Here is a 17,633-nt window from a genome sequence, read left to right as displayed (position 1 = left end):
GTGAGGTTAGATTACTGATTTGAGATCTTTCCTCCTGTTTTTTTAACATAAGCATTTACAGCTATAATTTTCCCTACCTTTGCTGCATCCCATCAATTTTGGTAAGTTCTCATTTTCTTTCATCTCAATATACTTCCTAATTTTCCTTATGATTTTTTCAGCAATACATTGATTGTTTAAAAGTTTATTGTTTAATTTTCACGTATTCATTGCATATTCCAGTTCTGCCTCTGTCATTTATTTCTAGTTTCACTCCAGTTTAGTTGGAGAAGATACTTCATATGACTTCTTAAATTTATATGACTTTTTATGACTTCCTAGATTTATTTAAATCTTAAATTTATTGAGACTTTTTTTGTGACCTAATACCTGTTCTTTTCAAGGTCTAGTTGGTTTAGAATATTTTTCAAATTTTCTGTGGAATTACAAACCAAAAGTATAACTGTACAGAAATTTATATTTAGTCATGTTATTATCTTTATGGGAGATCCTTATTTCTTTATATGGTTTCAGTCGATTGTGTAGTGTCCTTTCCTGTCAACCTCAAGAACTCCTTTAGCATTCCTGTCAACCTCAAGGACTCCTTTTAGCATTTCTTGTAGGGCCTTTCTAATGGTAATATACTTTCTCACTTTTCATTTATGTGAGAATGTCTTAATCTGTTTATCATTTTTGAAAAATAGTTTTGCTGTAGATCAGATTCTTGGCTGGTAGTTTTACTTTCAGCCTTTTAAATATGTCATTCCGCTGCACTATTTCCTTCGTAGTTTCCATTGAGAAATCAGTATTTAATCTGATTGAGGTTCCCTTGTATATGATGTGTTGCCTCTGTCTTGTGGCTTTCAGAATTCTGTCATTATCTTTGGCATATGATGGTCTGATTATAATATATCTTGGTGGGGATGTATTTTGGTATCCTGTTTGGAGTTCTTTGTACTTCTTGGATGTATATGCTCATGACTTTCATTAAATTTGTGGTATTTTCACCCATTATTTCATCAGTGTTCTTTCTGACACTTTCTTTTCTTTACTTCTCAATTCCTACAAAGTTTGTATTTATTTGTTTGATGCTATTTTAATTTCTTAGGCTGCTCAAAGAAAATATTATGAAATAGGTCAGTTTAAAAAATAGGAATTTATTTCACTCATGGCTTTGAGCCTGGGTAATGTCCAAATCAAGGCATCATCAAGGCGATGCTTTCTTCTTGAAAACTGGCTGCCAGCAGTCCTTGGCTTCTCTGTCACATGGCAAGGCACAAAGTGGTGTCTTCTGGTCTCCTTTCTTTTCTGAGTGTCATGATTTCAGCTTCTTCCTTCCCATGACTTTCTTTCTGTCTCAGTTTCATTCTCTGTTTGTAATCTTTGATTGCAACCTGGCATTTTGATATTTTTGAGTGCTATCTCTGGAATTTAGACACTCAGGGATCTGTTCCCTAAGTTTATAACCAGGTAATGTTATTAGAAATTTCCTTATATGCCTGGAGCTAACAAAAATATACATTTCCAAGTCTTTGCGGATTGATATGTATGAGTGTTTTCCTTCAGAGCAAGACTTTCCTACCAGTTAGTTTATAGAAAAGCCCAAGCAAAAGTCTAGTGTCCTGGTGACATCATCAACATGGTGATGTAAACAGCTACTGAAAATCTCTCCCTGGAGATTCAATCAAAAAAAGGAATTCTGAATTTTTCAGATCTGTGGAGAAGCTTATAGACTGGAGAAGGACTCTACAAATGCCACATTGAAGAAAGAGAATATTATGAGGAGGTAATGACTGTTTTGGTTTGTTAAAGCTGCTAGAAATTCAGTATGCTAAAAATAGAACAGTTTTTAAAAAGGGCATGTATTAAGTTACAAGTTTACAGTTCTAAGGCCATAAAAATGTCCAAACTAAGGTGTGCAGGTTTGAATCTGTTGTACCCCAGAAAAGCCAAGTTCTTTAATCCTCATTCAGTATTGCTGGGTGGGAGCTTTTTGTTTGTTTCCATAAAGATGTGACCCAGTTGTTTATGATAACTTGATTAGATGGTTTCCATGGTGATATGTTTCCACCCATTCAAGTTGGGATTGCTTACTGGAGGTCTTTAAGAGGAAACCATTTTGGAAAAAGCTTTAGAGCCACAAGTGCCACCAGAAGCAACAGAGCCCACACAGCCAGAGACTTTTGGAAATGAAGAAGGAAAATGCTCCTAGGGGAGCTTCATGAAACATTAAGTCTGGAGAGAAAACTAGCAGACATTGCTATGTTTGCCATGTGCCTTTCCAGCTGAGAGAAAAACCTTGAACATCATTGGCCTTCTTGAACCAAGGTATCTTTTCCTGGATGCTTTAGAATGGACATTTCTATAGCCTTCCTTTAATTTGGACATTTTCATGGCCTTAGAACTATGAACGTGCAACTTAATAAATTCCCTTTTTAAAAGCCATTCCATCTCTGATATATTGCATTCTAGTAGCTTGCAAACTAGAGCATAAGGTATCCAGAGAAAGATATCGTGACTCAAGGAAGGCCAGTATCTGTCATATGGAAAATCATGTGGTTTGCGCCTGCTGGTCCTTGTTCTTGGTTCCATTCCCTCCAGGTTCTGATGCCAGTACTTTCCTCTGTAAGCATCTGTGAGTCTTCACTTAGTTCCTCCAGGCACAATTCTGTGTTGTGGCTTGCTTAGCATCTCTTGGGAAGACTCATGGCAATGTCTGGTGGGCTTTCCGTCTCTCAACGTCCATGTCTATGCATCTGTGTTCTCTGTTGGCACTTCAGGCATATCCAAATGTCTGTATCTCTGTTGACTCTGAAGTAACTGTCAGCTCTGTCAGCTCTTGGTATCTTCTGGGGCATCTGCGTTTCCAAACGTCCGTGTCAGCATCTTTGAGTGAGGTTTCTTATATGTTTCCCCTTTCAAAGGACTCTAGTAAACTAACCAAGACCCAGCTTGAATGGGTGGAGTCACATTTCCATCTAATCAAAATGTTACACCCACAACTTCTATGTCACATCTCCATGGAAGTAATTTACTCAAAAGGTCTTTCCCACGATTGAGCGGGTCAGTTGCCATGAAAATAGTCTAAACAAAGATTTCCGCTTTACAATACCAAATCATGATTAAAGGGCATTGCTTTTCTGGGGCACACAACACTTTCAAACAACCACAGTGACCTTTAAAGATATAGCTATAGACTTCACCTGGGAAGAGTGGGCCCTGCCAGACATATCTAAGAGAAAACTGTTCAGAGAAGTGATGCTAGAGATCATCTAGTTGCAGTGCGAGATCAGATCTGCAAATCAGATGTGCTTTTCCAGATGCCACAAGAAGAAAGTATGGAGAGGAGGGATAGGATTTTCCCCAAAGAGTCCAGGCAAGTAAAGTGCCGTTTAAAAACAAGAAATGATATTAATGCAACCTACCTGTAGGAAAGACACTTCTAATATTGTGTCATTGTTAAACTTCACTGGTCTGAATCATAGTTTTCCAAATAGATACCTGTGGATGGAATAAATTAGCAGTTCAGGTACAATCACCTAGCTGTAATTCATGTTTGGATTAAATATTAATCCAGCAAAAATCTGTGATAGTTTCAGCTTAAGGGAAAATTAAACTGAACACAAAGCTGTAACCTGAGTAATAAAAATATGATTGTGCAAATATGATTCACATATGTAAGCTTTGAAACATCTTGAAGTTCTAAACTGATTGGTTAGCGCTGCAGTTTGGATGCTATAATATAGAAAATCTCCATGCTTAGTGGAAATAGTGTGTATATGAAACTAACATGGGGAAGATTTTAATTGGAGACTATCACTGAAGGATTATTCTGGAATTTAGATATATAGAAATGAAGAGATTTATGTGTATGGTCAAAGTTTTTACAGTCTCATCCCCACAGCAGATATCTCACTCTCAAAAGAATCCCTTTAAATGCAGTTATTTGCAAGAAGATTCCATTCAACTGATTCACAGTGACTCAACATGCAATAATTCACATGAGAAAGAAACCATATTTCAGCAAACCACTTGGAGAAGTCCTCAGTGGACAGCCATGTTTTTTTTAGTCACACTAGAAATAAATCATATGAATGTCATCTAAGTAGTACAGCCTTTATTAGGAGCTTTGTCCACAGACAATACAATGAAAATCAGGTTGGTGATATACCATATAAATACCTTCTGTGTGAGAAAACTTTCAGAAAATATTTTCTTCTTAGACAATATGAGAAAGTCTCACTGGAGAGAAACCCAATCAATGTCATCTATTTCAAAAATCCTTCAATCAGTCTTCTAACCTTTGACAACATGAGGGAACTCAGACTGGAGAGAAAACTGTGAATGCCATGTATGTGGGAAAGCCTTCATTCACTACACTTCCCTCAGATGATATTATAGATCTCACACTGGAAAGAAACCCCATGTTCTAGTTTGCTAGCTGCCAGAATGCAATATACCAGAAATGGAACAACTTTTAAAAAGGGGAATTTATTAAGTTGCTAGTTTACAGTTCTAAGATTGCAAAATTGCCCAAATTAAAATAAGTCTATAGAAATGTCCAATCCAAGGCATCTGGGGAAAGATACTTGGTTCAAGAAGGCCAGTGACATTCAGTGTTTCTCTCTCTGCTGGAAGGGTACATGGTGAACATGGCTAGCTTTCTCTCCAGGCCTCTTGCTTCATGGGGCTCCTCTGGAGGCATTTTCCTTCATCTCCAAAGGTTGCTGGCTGGTGGACTCTGTGGTTCACTCGTCCTTCTGTCATAGTACTGTATCTCTCTGTTCTCAAAAGCACTCTCTCCAAAAAGTGTCCCCTCTTTTGTAGGATTCCAGTAAACTAATCAAGACCCATGTGGAATGGGTAGAGACATGTCTCTCTCTAATCAGGTTTAATACCCACAATTGATTGAGTCACATCTCTGTGGAGATAACCTAATCAAGTTTCCGAGCTATAGAACTGAATAGGGATTAGAAGAAACCATTGCTTCCACAAGATTGATTAGGATTAAAACATGGCTTTTCTAGGGTATATAAATCCTTTCAAACCAGTACACCCCATGAATATCATCTGTGGGAAAGCCTTCATTCACTGCTCTTCCCTTCATTCACTGCCTTCAGTCAAGTCTGCTCATCTTCAACAATGTGAGAGAACTCACACTGGAGAGAAACCTTATCAATGCCATCCATGTGGGAAATTCCTCAGTCAGTGTTCTTTCCTTAAATGACATGAGGGAGCTCATGCTGGAGAGAAAAAACTGTAGATGTTGCTTTCGAATACTTTTATGTATTCGAGAAGCCATGGTCTTCTAATTAATCTTGTGGGGCAGGCCTAATGTTTTGGGATTGGACCTTTAATTAAATTGTTTTCATGGAGATGTGATCCACCCAATTTGAGATTGGTCTTAATGCATTTACTAGAGCCGTGTATGAATAGAATAACAGCCAGAAAACAGAGATCTGAGAGCCAACACATAGAGCAAAGAGATGAAACCAAGACTCAGATGTTTGGGGATGCTAAGCTAAGAGATGCAACTCAGAGTTTGCTCCAGAGATGCTAAATGAGGATCCACAGATGCTTAGCGAGAAAGCCACTAAAATCAGAAGCTGAAGGCAACAGAACCAGGAGTAAGGACAAGCAGACACCAGCCATGTGCCTTCCCAGCTGACAGAGGTGTCAAAAATGCCAGTGGCCTATCTTTAGAAGCAAGGTATCTTTCTCTCGATGCTTTAGTTTTGCCATTTTTATGGTCTTATAACTATAAACTTGTAACTTAATAAATCCCCTTTGTAGAAGTCCATCCATTTCTGGTATATTGTATTATCTCAGCTTTAGCAAACTGAAACAAGTATCATCTGTGTGGGAAAGCTTTGACTCATAGTTCTTCCCTCAGGCAACATGAGAGTATACACATTGAACAAAGATATAAGAATGTCATGTATATTGGAAAAGCTTTAATTTTTCTAATCTTAAATAATATGAAATTATTCAAACTTGAAAGCATATGAATATCATCTATGTAGAAAAGCCTTCTATCAATATTTTTACCTTAGATGTAATGAGAGAACACACAATAAAATTTTTTTGAATATGAAAGAGACTTCAGCCATAAATTTAACCTTTAAACACATCAGAGAACTCACATACTGAAGAAACATTTTTGTAATCAATATGGTAGTGCCTTTAGTCATCCACACCATATCGGTTAATCTGAGGAAATTCATATAGAAGAGAATCCATGTATCAAAGCTCTTGGTAGGTTGTCTAATGATATACTGTATGAGAAAACTCACAGTATAAATACAGTGTGAGTGTAGAGTCTTCTCATCTACCACTCCACCTGATAAGCCAACTAGAGAAAACACGTGATAAATTATGTCGGTACTTAATGTGGGAGTGCCTTAATTTATAATTCATCCTTTAAATAAAATGAGTGAATTACACAGGAGTGAAACACTGAAAAAAATAAAAAGAGTCTAGGGTCTTCCTTGATCTTTTCTGCACGTGCATTTTGTCCTGAGCATGTGTGTGTGGCCCTAGGAGTTACCACATGTATGCAAATTCATATGACCCCTTCTCCCTAGGAAACAGAATTTCCTCAACGTTCCAGGCACCAAACTTTATGTCCCATAGCCAGTAGTCCTTTTTCCCAGGCTGCTACAATTTGCACTCCTGTAAAATGCTGTGAGAGACCTCTGCGTACAAGGCAAGTTCTGAGATAGTAAACCTGGATTACAAATCTTTCAGACAGATTTGCCTAGACATATATGCACCCAGTATGTGCACAAGGATTACTCTCCTACCTCCAGAACAGTACCAGGGATCTGCACTAAGAGCATGCATTAGCTCCATTCCAAGCCAATATGGGGAAGAAGGAGGGACCAGCAAAGGTTCCAGAAGATCCTACCATTTGTTAGTTGCCTTTTTCTTGATGGCTTTTGCCCTGTTGCTGCCACCCTTTAACTGTTTTCTGGAGCTTTGAGAAAGATGGATCTACTAGTTCTTATTCATTGCTTAAAGCTTTTGTTTGTAGGCAGAGACCTGAAGTATCTCACTGTCACCTTGAATCCTTGACTCTCTTCATGTTTTTAAAAGAAGAAATAAATTAATACCTAAAGGGACTGATCACACTGAATGGGGCTAAGGAGTCTGGCACTGGTGAAGCAATTTTGATTCCACACTGGGTTAACAGCACCATAAAATGCACTTTAAACTCCAGATGCTCAATTCTAAGGACTATGCTTCATTAGCCTTACTTTAATTCCTGGATTCTTGAATTCTGACAGACTAAAGACTGCCATAATGCTGTTGCTTTCCCCAAATTCCTTATGTCACAGTCTAACATCCTTGAAACTGTACCTTAACCTGTGATCATGCTGGCCTTTATAAGCAATAATAGGTTCTTTGGCCTTTACTTTGAAAGAGAGAGAAACCTTGTTTTCTTTCTCTTTGACTCTAGTACACTACTAGGCCCCATAATTTTTCAACCTCTTCAGGACTTTCAACCCATTTATGGTACCACGTTTTTTTATGGCCCTTCAGCTTTCCCACATTCTTAACTTAGATTTTCTTATCTCATCATTATTGTTCCTTCCTTGCCCCTTTTTTTCTTAATACATCTTTGCTGGTTAGACTTGTTTAAATCAATATCTCAGCCTGAACCTAGTTGAGAAAAAATGCAGCCATTCTGACTAGTTTTACTTTAAATGTGTTCATAACTACTCATTTTCCTAGTCCATTTGTTCTCCCACTCTTTTAGCCAACTATTTCACGCCCTCTATCTTCTCAAACCTCTAATGCCTCCTTCCTATCTTCACCCTCAGCTGATGAACTGATGATCTTGCCTCCTTTTTTATCTTTGGTAATGTGTATATAATGTTAAAATTTGCCATTTTCATCTTTTTTTTAAGTGTATGAATCATCAGCATTACTTAAATTCACAGTGTTCTACCGCTCATCATCACCATCCAATTCCAGAAGTTTTTCATCAGCTGAAACAGAAACTGTACCCATTGAACAGTAACTAGAGGGACGCTATTTCATGGTTGAACTTGAAAAAAGAAAATCTAACTCTAAAGGAAGGATTGAGGTACAAGAAGCAATGCTAAAACAATTGATAAGCATGGAGGTAAATCTAAGCCTTACTTGAATAAAACAAGATATAATAGTAACTAATTTGAGATCCATTAACAAGGTGGAACTAAAAATACCGGATATAAGACGAGAAAGGGATGATGAATGTTAAAGCTTTCTAATTACTTACATTGTTCAGTAGAGGACCATAAAGCCATAGACTCCTTTGACTTAAGTGAAGCACAGATTTTAACAATTTAGTTATGACCACTGAGAGAACAGAAATAGAATATACAATCCTAAATAAATTTATTGGAAAAGGCATAGAAGGGTACCAGCTCTGTAAAAGGCAGAGAAGGACAAAGGATAAAATGAAGCCAAAAATGGGAAAAGTCATGACATGCAGAAAGTATATATAGTAAGATGTTAAAATAATTCCAAATACATCACTCATCAAGGTAAATGTAAATTAGACTAAATCGCCAGTGACATTTCTTAAATTACAGCTTTATTTGATATACCTAAAACATTAGAGCATATAAAGGATGTAGAAAAAACATGCCAGACAAATACTAAACAGAAGAAAGCTGATATAGATGTATTAACATTAGACAAAATACATTTTAAGAAAAACGGCATTATTCGGGTTTAGGAGAGTCATATAATGAGAAAAGGAACAATTTACAGAGAAGACTTTAGAATTATGATGCACTCAACAATGCAACCTCAAATTAATTAAACAAAAATGCATGGAATTACGAGAGAAGTTAATAAATGAACTATCAAAATGGAAGACGAAGTGGTTAAGTGGATCAATCAGGCCACATATGAATGATAGTTTAGAACTGCCTCCTTGAGATTTCTTTGTCAATACTATTATAGTCATTTATGTCACATACAGACATTGAATGACTAACATAACAGTATCAGGTTATTTAAAATAAAAATTCTAATTTTTTAGATAATTTGCTCTCAATCAGATAATTAACTTTTTTTCTGATTTGACATTATAAATACTAGTATTAAGATTAATATATACAGAATGTTTCATTAACTAATTTTTATTAAAACTTTAGTGAAACTGAAGTTTATCTTTAGAATAAAAGAGCTTATTTATGATGAAAATTAATGCATGCAAGATTATAGATTGACCTACATTTACATTAACATCTTTCAAAAACTGTGATAGTACCTGTACATATATATAAATATATTTTACCAATTTTTAAAAAAATTTTATTTGTTAACTTAAAATCTTAATACTAAGATGGTAGGATTTTAGTTATTCTAAATCACTGAGAGTAAGAAACTTTCATTTAGTTTGAAAATTCTGTAGTTTGAAGCTCAGTCTATATTATAGCCAGATATCCTTGATTCAAAGAGGCCTTGTTCTCCATACTTTATATATGAAGATTTTTGTGTGTGTGTGGATTAATAAATTAGTCATAGTATAAATTATTGGAAAATTGGAAAAACTCAACCTATCTTAGTGTAAATAGCTTTTTCCTTCTTTATATGTGGTTCTAAATTTCATTAACAAGTCCATTGTATAAGTCCCACTGATTGGTTGTGGGTAGGTGAAAATTTCATCTATGGTTGAAAAGCATGAAGTCCTCTGATAAGAAATAAAGCAAAGTTCTTTGGGAGGATAACTTTTTTAGTAGATGTGATTAAAGCATCCATTCTTAGCAGACTGTTTCCCTTCCCCACCCTCTATAAGTCAGCAAACCCCATGTGCGAGGCAGAGATTTTTGCATAAAGGACAGGAGCATGGGAGAAGATCAAAGAAATGTTAATGAGAAAGGTAGGCTACTAAAGGACTTTGTAGCAGGAATACAGATTTTCTGAGCAGTCTTCCTCTAAGACTGAATATGAGAAGCGGAAGAGCCCTCAGGAGCGTCAGATGGCCAATGACAAGCGATAGGCAAGGAGAGAAGCATCTGAAGGCACCCCGGAAGGTGTCAGTGTTGTCGTCAGTGGGGTGGTGTGCTCATGACACGAATCCTGCACAAAAACAACTTATTGATTTCCCATAATGACTCATGACTTTTTCAGAAGCTAATGGTTGCTGAGCTGGTCTGGTTTTAAGCCACCCTCTGTGTTTCTTAGAACCAGAAATATGAATGGAAGGGATAGTCTCCCATCACTCTCATTGTCTGAAAAGTGAAAATGCGACAGTGCCAATCTGAGGAGCTCAGTTTCCAAAACTTGGTCTCAGATAATGTTCCCACTCCTAATGCTTTTATGTCAGATGGGAAAACTGACTCAAAGGGGATACTGCCTCAGGCCTCTTAAATTATAAGACTGTCTCTCCCCAATCTGTACAAAAGAAATACATTCTTGTAAATATCCTGTTTTTCTTCTCTCCAATTTTTTTCAAAAGCAGTAACACCTGGTGAGGTCATTAACATGGTGATATAAGACATCACCTGATTAAAAAAACCTTCACATACATTCAGCTAATAAAAGGAAGAATTTCACTTGCTTAGAACTCTGGAGGATGGCAGAGGCTGTAGAAGGACTCCACAAATGCTGAACTGAAGAAACAGAAGAGTACTGGGTAGAAAACTTCTGTCGTGGCCTGCCAATTCTCTTCCCTCCCCGGTTCTCCATCCTGTGCAGCTTGGGAGTTGCTCAGAGGCAGCAGACTGGATCCCTCCCTCCCACCGGCAACTCAGATTATAGGGCCACATACAGCTCTGAGTTACAACCCCATACATACCCAGGCACAGAAACTGAAGTCCACAGAGACACAGGGTGGAATTCAAGCCACTGAGGAGTGTTGAATACAAAAGGATTCTCAGTGATGGGAGCCGGAGAAGATAGATTGGAGCAGAACGACTGCTGCCAAGTGGTACGCTCACTCCAGTTGCTTTCAGCTGGATCACCTAAACACGAAGCAAACTTTTCTGGGGTGACCTGCCTTTTTGGGTTGACCCCATCTAATACCTTGGGGTGGGATACCCTGATCAAATAGAAACTGGAGGCAGAAAATCCTCATAGAGAAACAAAAAAAGGTAGAGCTTAAAATGAACTGTAGGACCCGAGGGTCCCAGAACTGATATGTGTGAGGAATGAAACTCTAAATGAGGAAGAGAATTTAAACAGTCATGGGAGCTGAAGAGAAAATTCTACACAAAAGCAATAGAATAGATACAAAATTCATGGACAAGGAATGAAGAAAAGGAGCTTTCTGATGGAGGTGAAATAACTGCACAAAAAGTACAATCTTAAAAATGTACTGCATGTTCAGGGTAAGAATCAGATGGAGAAAGCTGAAAAAAAAACCCAATTGGTTAGACTAGGGCTATTCTAAAGGTTCAGAATAAGTTGGAACAGGCATCAAAGAGCTTTAACATGGGGCCAGTCAACCATAAAATCCTAGACATGAGAGAGATAATGACCTTCAGAATTACCTTATCAAGATAATCAGGTGCCCAGACATCAGAAAAAAATTATAAGCCATACTAAGAAATAGGAAGATATAGCTCAGTCATGAGACTGAATTAAAACTTCATGGGAGCAAACCAGCAGAGACAGCAGTCTGTGCCCTCTCCCACCTGCCTGCCCTCTGCCACCTTCCACCCACCCTGGGGTCTCTTTCCCCCATCCTCCTTCTCCTCTTCCACCCCTGCTTCCTCTTTGGCCCGCCCACAGGGGCCCCCCTCACCTTTCTGTCTGTCCCTGTTGTTCCACCCCTGGCCTCTATCCCTTTCCCTTCCAGCGCACTCCCCTTTTCCCTGCAGTCATCTCGTGCTTGCAGTTTTTGACTTTCATCCCCACCAGTGACCAAAGACTTGACCGCTCAAAGTCCAGCTCCCCAGTACACTGCTTGACAGGGACATTGGTGTGATTGAAGGTCACTGTTACTATCCAGCTACTTAGGCGTGGAAAGGAAGTTGGCAGTATCATTGGAAAGAAAGGAGAAAGTTAAGAAGATGCACAAAGAGAGTGATGCATGTATCAACATCTCAGAAGGGAATTGCCAGAGAGAATTATCACTTTGGCTAGACCTACTAATGCCATCTTTAAAGCCTTTACTATGCTCATTGACAAACTGGAAGAGAACATCAGCAGCTCTATGACCAATAGCACAGCTGCCAGTAGACCTCCAGTCACCCTGAGGTTGATGGTCCCTCCTAATCATTGGGGCTCTCTCATTGGGAAAGGTGGTTGCAAGATGAAGAAAATATGAGAGAGTACAGGGCCTCAGGTCCAGGTGGCAGGGGATATGCCCCCCAACTCAACTGAGCGGGCCATCATTATTGCTGATATTCCGCAATCCATCACTGAGTGTGCCAAACAGATCTGCATGGTCATGTTAGATACTCTTTCCCAGTCCCCCACAAAGGGTGTGACCATCCCATACCAGCCCAAGCCGTCCAGTTTTCCAGTCATCTTTGCATGTGGTCAGGCCTCTACTATTCAAGGACAATATGCCATTCCACAACCAAATTTGATCAAGCTGTACCAGTTGGCAATGCACTAGTCTCATTTTCCTATGATGTATGACAACACTGGATTCAGTGCAGGTTTGATTGCATCTGTGCAGACTGCTTCTTATGAACTCACCATTCCAAACAATTTGATTGTCTACATAATTGGGTATCAGAATGCCAAAATCAGTGAAACCAGATCAAAATTGTGAAACCAGTGGAAGGATCAAATGATGGGCAGGTTACCATCACTGGACCCACTGCCAGCATTAGCCTAGCTTCATGTCTAATCAATGTCAGGCTTTCCTTGGAGACGGTTGGCATGGGGAGCAGCTACAACAATGCAGATTCATTCATAATCCTGTTCTGCTATTCACCACGACCCATGATCCGTCTGTGTAGTTTCTGAACAGTCGAATGATTCCAGGTTTTAAATAGTTTGTAAATTTTCAGTTTCTACACACATTATTTTCTGCTTGTGATTTTTTAAAAGTGTTTTAAACCCTTCCTCTGTTCCGTTCTTAATGCAGAGATCCATATTTAGTTTTTAAGTTTCTCCCTGTTTTTTTGTTTTGTTTTGGCTCAAGAAATTTTTTTCTGTTAGTCATGGAAATGTAAGAGTGGAATATTAATACATTTCAGTTTAGTTCTGTAACATCAGGAACTTAAAAAAAATTTAAAGACGGACTGGAAAAAAAAGAACTTCATGGGAGACTATGATTTGGAACAACTAATCATAGAAGTTCAAACAAATCTCAATCAATTCAAAGAGATGAAGGAAAATCTGCAAACAGAAATAAAAGATATTATAAAGATAATGTGTGAGCATATGGAAGAATTTGAAAGTATAAAAAGAAACACAAATTGGGGGTGCAAGGATAGTTCAGTGGTAGAATTCTCACCTGCCATGAGGGAGACCTGGGTTCAATACCCAGCCCATGCACTCCCTACCCCCACCAGCGCCCCCCCAAAATTCAGTGAATAGTGCTGCAATAACAGGGTAGTCACATGGAAAAAAGAATGAAATGTGACCCCCACCGTAGAGCATACAAAATAAAAAAAGATAATCACAAATTATGGGATGAAATGCACAATAGTAGAGATTTAAAAATATGCTAGAGGCAAAGAACAACAAGTGAACTTGAAGACAGAACAATTGAAATCATACAATAAGAACAGTACATAGAGAAAATAATAAAAAATGTACCAGTATCTTAGGGAATTGAATAACAGCATGAAGTATACAACACATGCATCATGGGTGTCCCAGAAGAAGAGAAAGGAAAAGAGGCAGGAAGAATATTTGAGAAATTAATGGCTGATGCAACCAACCTCTTATGAAAGACATAAATATCCAAGAGGTGCAACAAAGGCCAAATAGATTAAACTCTAATAAACCTACTCTGAGACACATACTAATCAGAATGTCAAGTGACAAAAGTAAGGAGAGAATTCTGAAGCAGAAAGAGAAAAGTGATTTGCCACGTATAAGGAATCCTCCATCATACTTAATAATGACTTCACTCCCATCAGAAGCAATGGAGATGAGAAGACAGGTGATATGAGATATTTAAAGTACTAAAAGAAAAATTACCACCCCCAAATTCTTTATCTGGCAAAATAGTCCTTCAGAAGTAAGGAAGAGTTTAAAATATTCACAGATAAACAGAAACTGAGAGAGTTTGTCAACAGAAGACCTGTCCTATGAGAATTATTAAAAGGAATTGTGCAGGTTAAATGAAAAAGACAGAGTAGCTGGAGTATTGTGAAGAAATGAAGATCTTCAGGATAGGTAACAAAAGTGGCAAATGCAAAACCCAGTAGTACTGTATCCTCAATATACAACTCTACTTTTTAATTCCTATAAGAGTTAGAATACAATTGAATAAGAAAAAGATCTATTTCCTAATGATAGGCATGCAAAATATAAAGAGGTAAAGTGGGTTAAATGCAACATGAAGAAGGGAAGCAGAGAGATATAGAAGCAGAGAATGTGTATACTATTGAAATAAGCTGGTATCTTGTCAAGTTAGTACATTGTATATGTAGGTTGTATAATATAAACCCCAGAATAACCTCAAAGTTTTAAAAAAATATACAGAAACAGAAATGAGAAAGGGTTAGATACATCACAAAAGATCAACTGTAAAGAAAGAGGTTGAAATAAAGGAAAAAGGTGACACACACATAAAAAGATATGATATATAAAAACCAGTGGACAAAAGGGCTCAAGTAAGTTCTGCCTTTTCAGTAATACATTGAGTATTGATGAATTAAACTTCCCAATCAAAAGACATGGATTGGCAGGATGCATAAAAAGTATGATCCTGTATAGGGGGGTGCAAAGGTAGTTCAGTGGTAGAATTCTCGCCTACCATGTGAGAGACCCAGGTTCAATTCCCAGTCCATGCACTCCCCAAAAACAAACAAGCAGAATTTAACAAATGGTGCTGCAATAACGGAATACTCACATAGAAAATTAATAAAATGTGACCCAGCCATACAGCATACAAAAAAAAAGTACGACCTTGTATTAGTTAGGGTTCTGTAGAGAAACAGAATCAGCAGGAGATAACTGTAAATATAAAATTTATAAAAGTGTCTCACATAACTGTGGGGATGTAGAGTCCAAGGTCTGTACGGCAGGCCATGAGCTGGCAGGTCCAATGAAAGTCCTCAGTGAACTCTCAGGAGAGGCTGGCTGGCTGAAGCAGTAAGACTGATGGTTTCTTCTGAATCCTCTTTAAAAGCCTTCTGGTTATTAGATTAAGCATCACTCATTGCAGAAGACACTCCCCTTAGCTGATTTCAGTCAGCTGTGGATGCCACCAACGTGGTCATGATTAAAGTCCATGAAATGTCCTCATAGAAACAGACAGGCCCGTGCTTGACCAACCAAACAACTGAGCACCACCACCTCGCCAAGTTGACACATGAACCTTACCATGACAGACCAAACAATATTTTGTTTACAAAAGACTCATCTTCAATGGAAACACAAAAATAGGATGAAAGTGAAAGGCTGGAAAAAAGATATTCCATGCAAATCATAACCAAAAGAGAGCTGGTTAGCTATACTAGTATCAGACAAAATAGACTTTAGATCAAAAGCTGTTACAAGAGAGAAAAAATGACACTGTATGTTAATGAAAGGGGCAATCCACCAAGAAGAAATAGCAATCATAAATATTTATGCATCTAATTTCTGTGCCCCAGAATACGTGAGGCAAACACTGAAGAGAAAAATAGACATCTCTGCAATAATAGTTGGAGACTTCAGCACATGACTTTCATCAACAGAACATATTAAAGGGTCAATTAGGAAATAGTGAACTTAAATAATATGATAAATGAATTATACCTTACAGACATATGCAGAGCATTGCACACCAAAACACCAAGATAAACATTCTCCACAAGTGCATGTATCATTCTCCATGATAGACACATGTTCGCTGATAAAACAAGTTTCAATAGATTTAAAAGTATTGAAATTACCCAAAGCATCTTCTCTGACAAGCATAGAATGAAGGTGGAAATCAATAACTAGCAGAGAACTGGACAGTCTGCAAATATATATAAATAAATAACACACTGTTAATCCTTGTGGATCCAAGAATAAATTGCATAGGGGAAATCAGTAAATAATCTTGTTGCAAATGAAAGTAAGTTCACTTTCAAACCTTACAGGATGCAGCAAAGGCATTGATGAGAGGTATATTATACCCCTGAACACTTACATTAGAAAATAAGAACTAAACCAAAAGCCCCAGCATCACACCTGAAGGAACTAGAAAAAGAAGAGTAAAGCAAGCAGAAATGAAGAAATAACAAAGATTAGAGCAGAAATAAATGAGTTTGAGAATAAAAACACCATAGAGAGACTTAAGTAAACCAAAGTTGGTTCTTTAAAAAGAGTAATAAAATTGACAAAACCTTTGCTAGACTGACAAAAAAAAGGAGAGAAAACACAAATAAATAAAATCAAATGAGAGTGGGGATATTACTAATGATCTCACAGAAATAAATGTATATATATATATATATATATGAGAGGATGTTATGAATAACTGTATACCAAGAAATTAAACAACCTAGATAAAGTGGAAAAATTCCTAGAACACAAGAACAACAAACTATACTGACTGTACAAAAAATAGAGGACCTCAACAGATCAATTGCAAGTAATGAGATTGGATCAGTCATCAAAAACTTCCCAACAAAGAAAAGCCCAGGACCAGATGGTTTTCAGGTGAATTTTCCCAGTCATCCTAAGAATACCTATCATTCTCAAACTGCTCCAGAAAATAGAAGAGGAGTGAACACTACCTTACAAATTCTATGATGCCAACATCTACTTAAAATCAAGGCCAGATAAATATACTACAAGAAGAGAAAATTAGAGAACAATTTATCTTAAAAATGTACACAAAGAAAATTCTCAACAATATACTTGCAGAACAAATCCACTGGCAATTTAAAAGAATTATACACCATGATTATTTGGGTTTTATTCCAGATATGCAAGGGTGGTTCAACATAAAAATGTCAGTTAATGTAATACACCACATTAACAAAACAAAGGGGAAAAACCACATGATTATACCGATTGATGCAGAAAAGGGATTTGACAAAATTCTTCATCTTCGCTTAACAGAATGCTTTGAAAAATAGGATTAGAAAAAAATTTCCTCATTCTGATGAAGGGCATATATGAAAATCTCATATCTTACATCATACTAATGTGAAAGACTGAAAGATTTCCTTCTAAGTTCTGCAGTGAGACAATGGTACTCAATGTCACCACTGTTATTCAACATTGTACTTGAAGTTCTAGCCAGAGCAGTTAGGCAAGAAAGAGAAATAATAGGCATCCAAATTGGAATGAAAGAAGCAAAACGTTTACTGTTTGCAAATGTCATGATCCTATACATAGGAAGCTTCAAAAAATCAACATTAAAACTCCTGGAAATTCAACAAAGCATTGGGATACAAAATCTACATGCAAAAGTCAGTAATGGGTAGTGCAACCGTGGCTCATTGGTAGAATTCTCACCTGCCATGCTGGAGACCCAGGTTTGATTCCTGCAGTGTACTCATGCAAAAAAAAAAAAGAAAAAGAAAATAAAGTAATGTTTCTGTACA

At 37.4% G+C, this 17,633-nt stretch overlaps 1 protein-coding gene and 1 pseudogene across 1 annotated transcript in view; both read left to right on the top strand.

The window, feature by feature from the left end:
* COG5 (component of oligomeric golgi complex 5) overlaps positions 1–17,633 on the top strand; it is a 429,771-nt gene that overhangs the window by 322,375 nt on the left and 89,763 nt on the right. The gene's annotated exons all lie outside the window — the stretch shown is intronic.
* Positions 8,102–13,281, top strand: LOC143679274 (poly(rC)-binding protein 2 pseudogene; annotated as a pseudogene).

Source organism: Tamandua tetradactyla, chromosome 1 (assembly GCF_023851605.1).
Source record: "Tamandua tetradactyla isolate mTamTet1 chromosome 1, mTamTet1.pri, whole genome shotgun sequence".
In the NCBI taxonomy this organism is placed as follows: Eukaryota; Metazoa; Chordata; class Mammalia; order Pilosa; family Myrmecophagidae; genus Tamandua; species Tamandua tetradactyla.
Note: the sequence above shows the minus strand (reverse complement) of the source record. Positions and strands in the feature narration are given on the sequence as shown.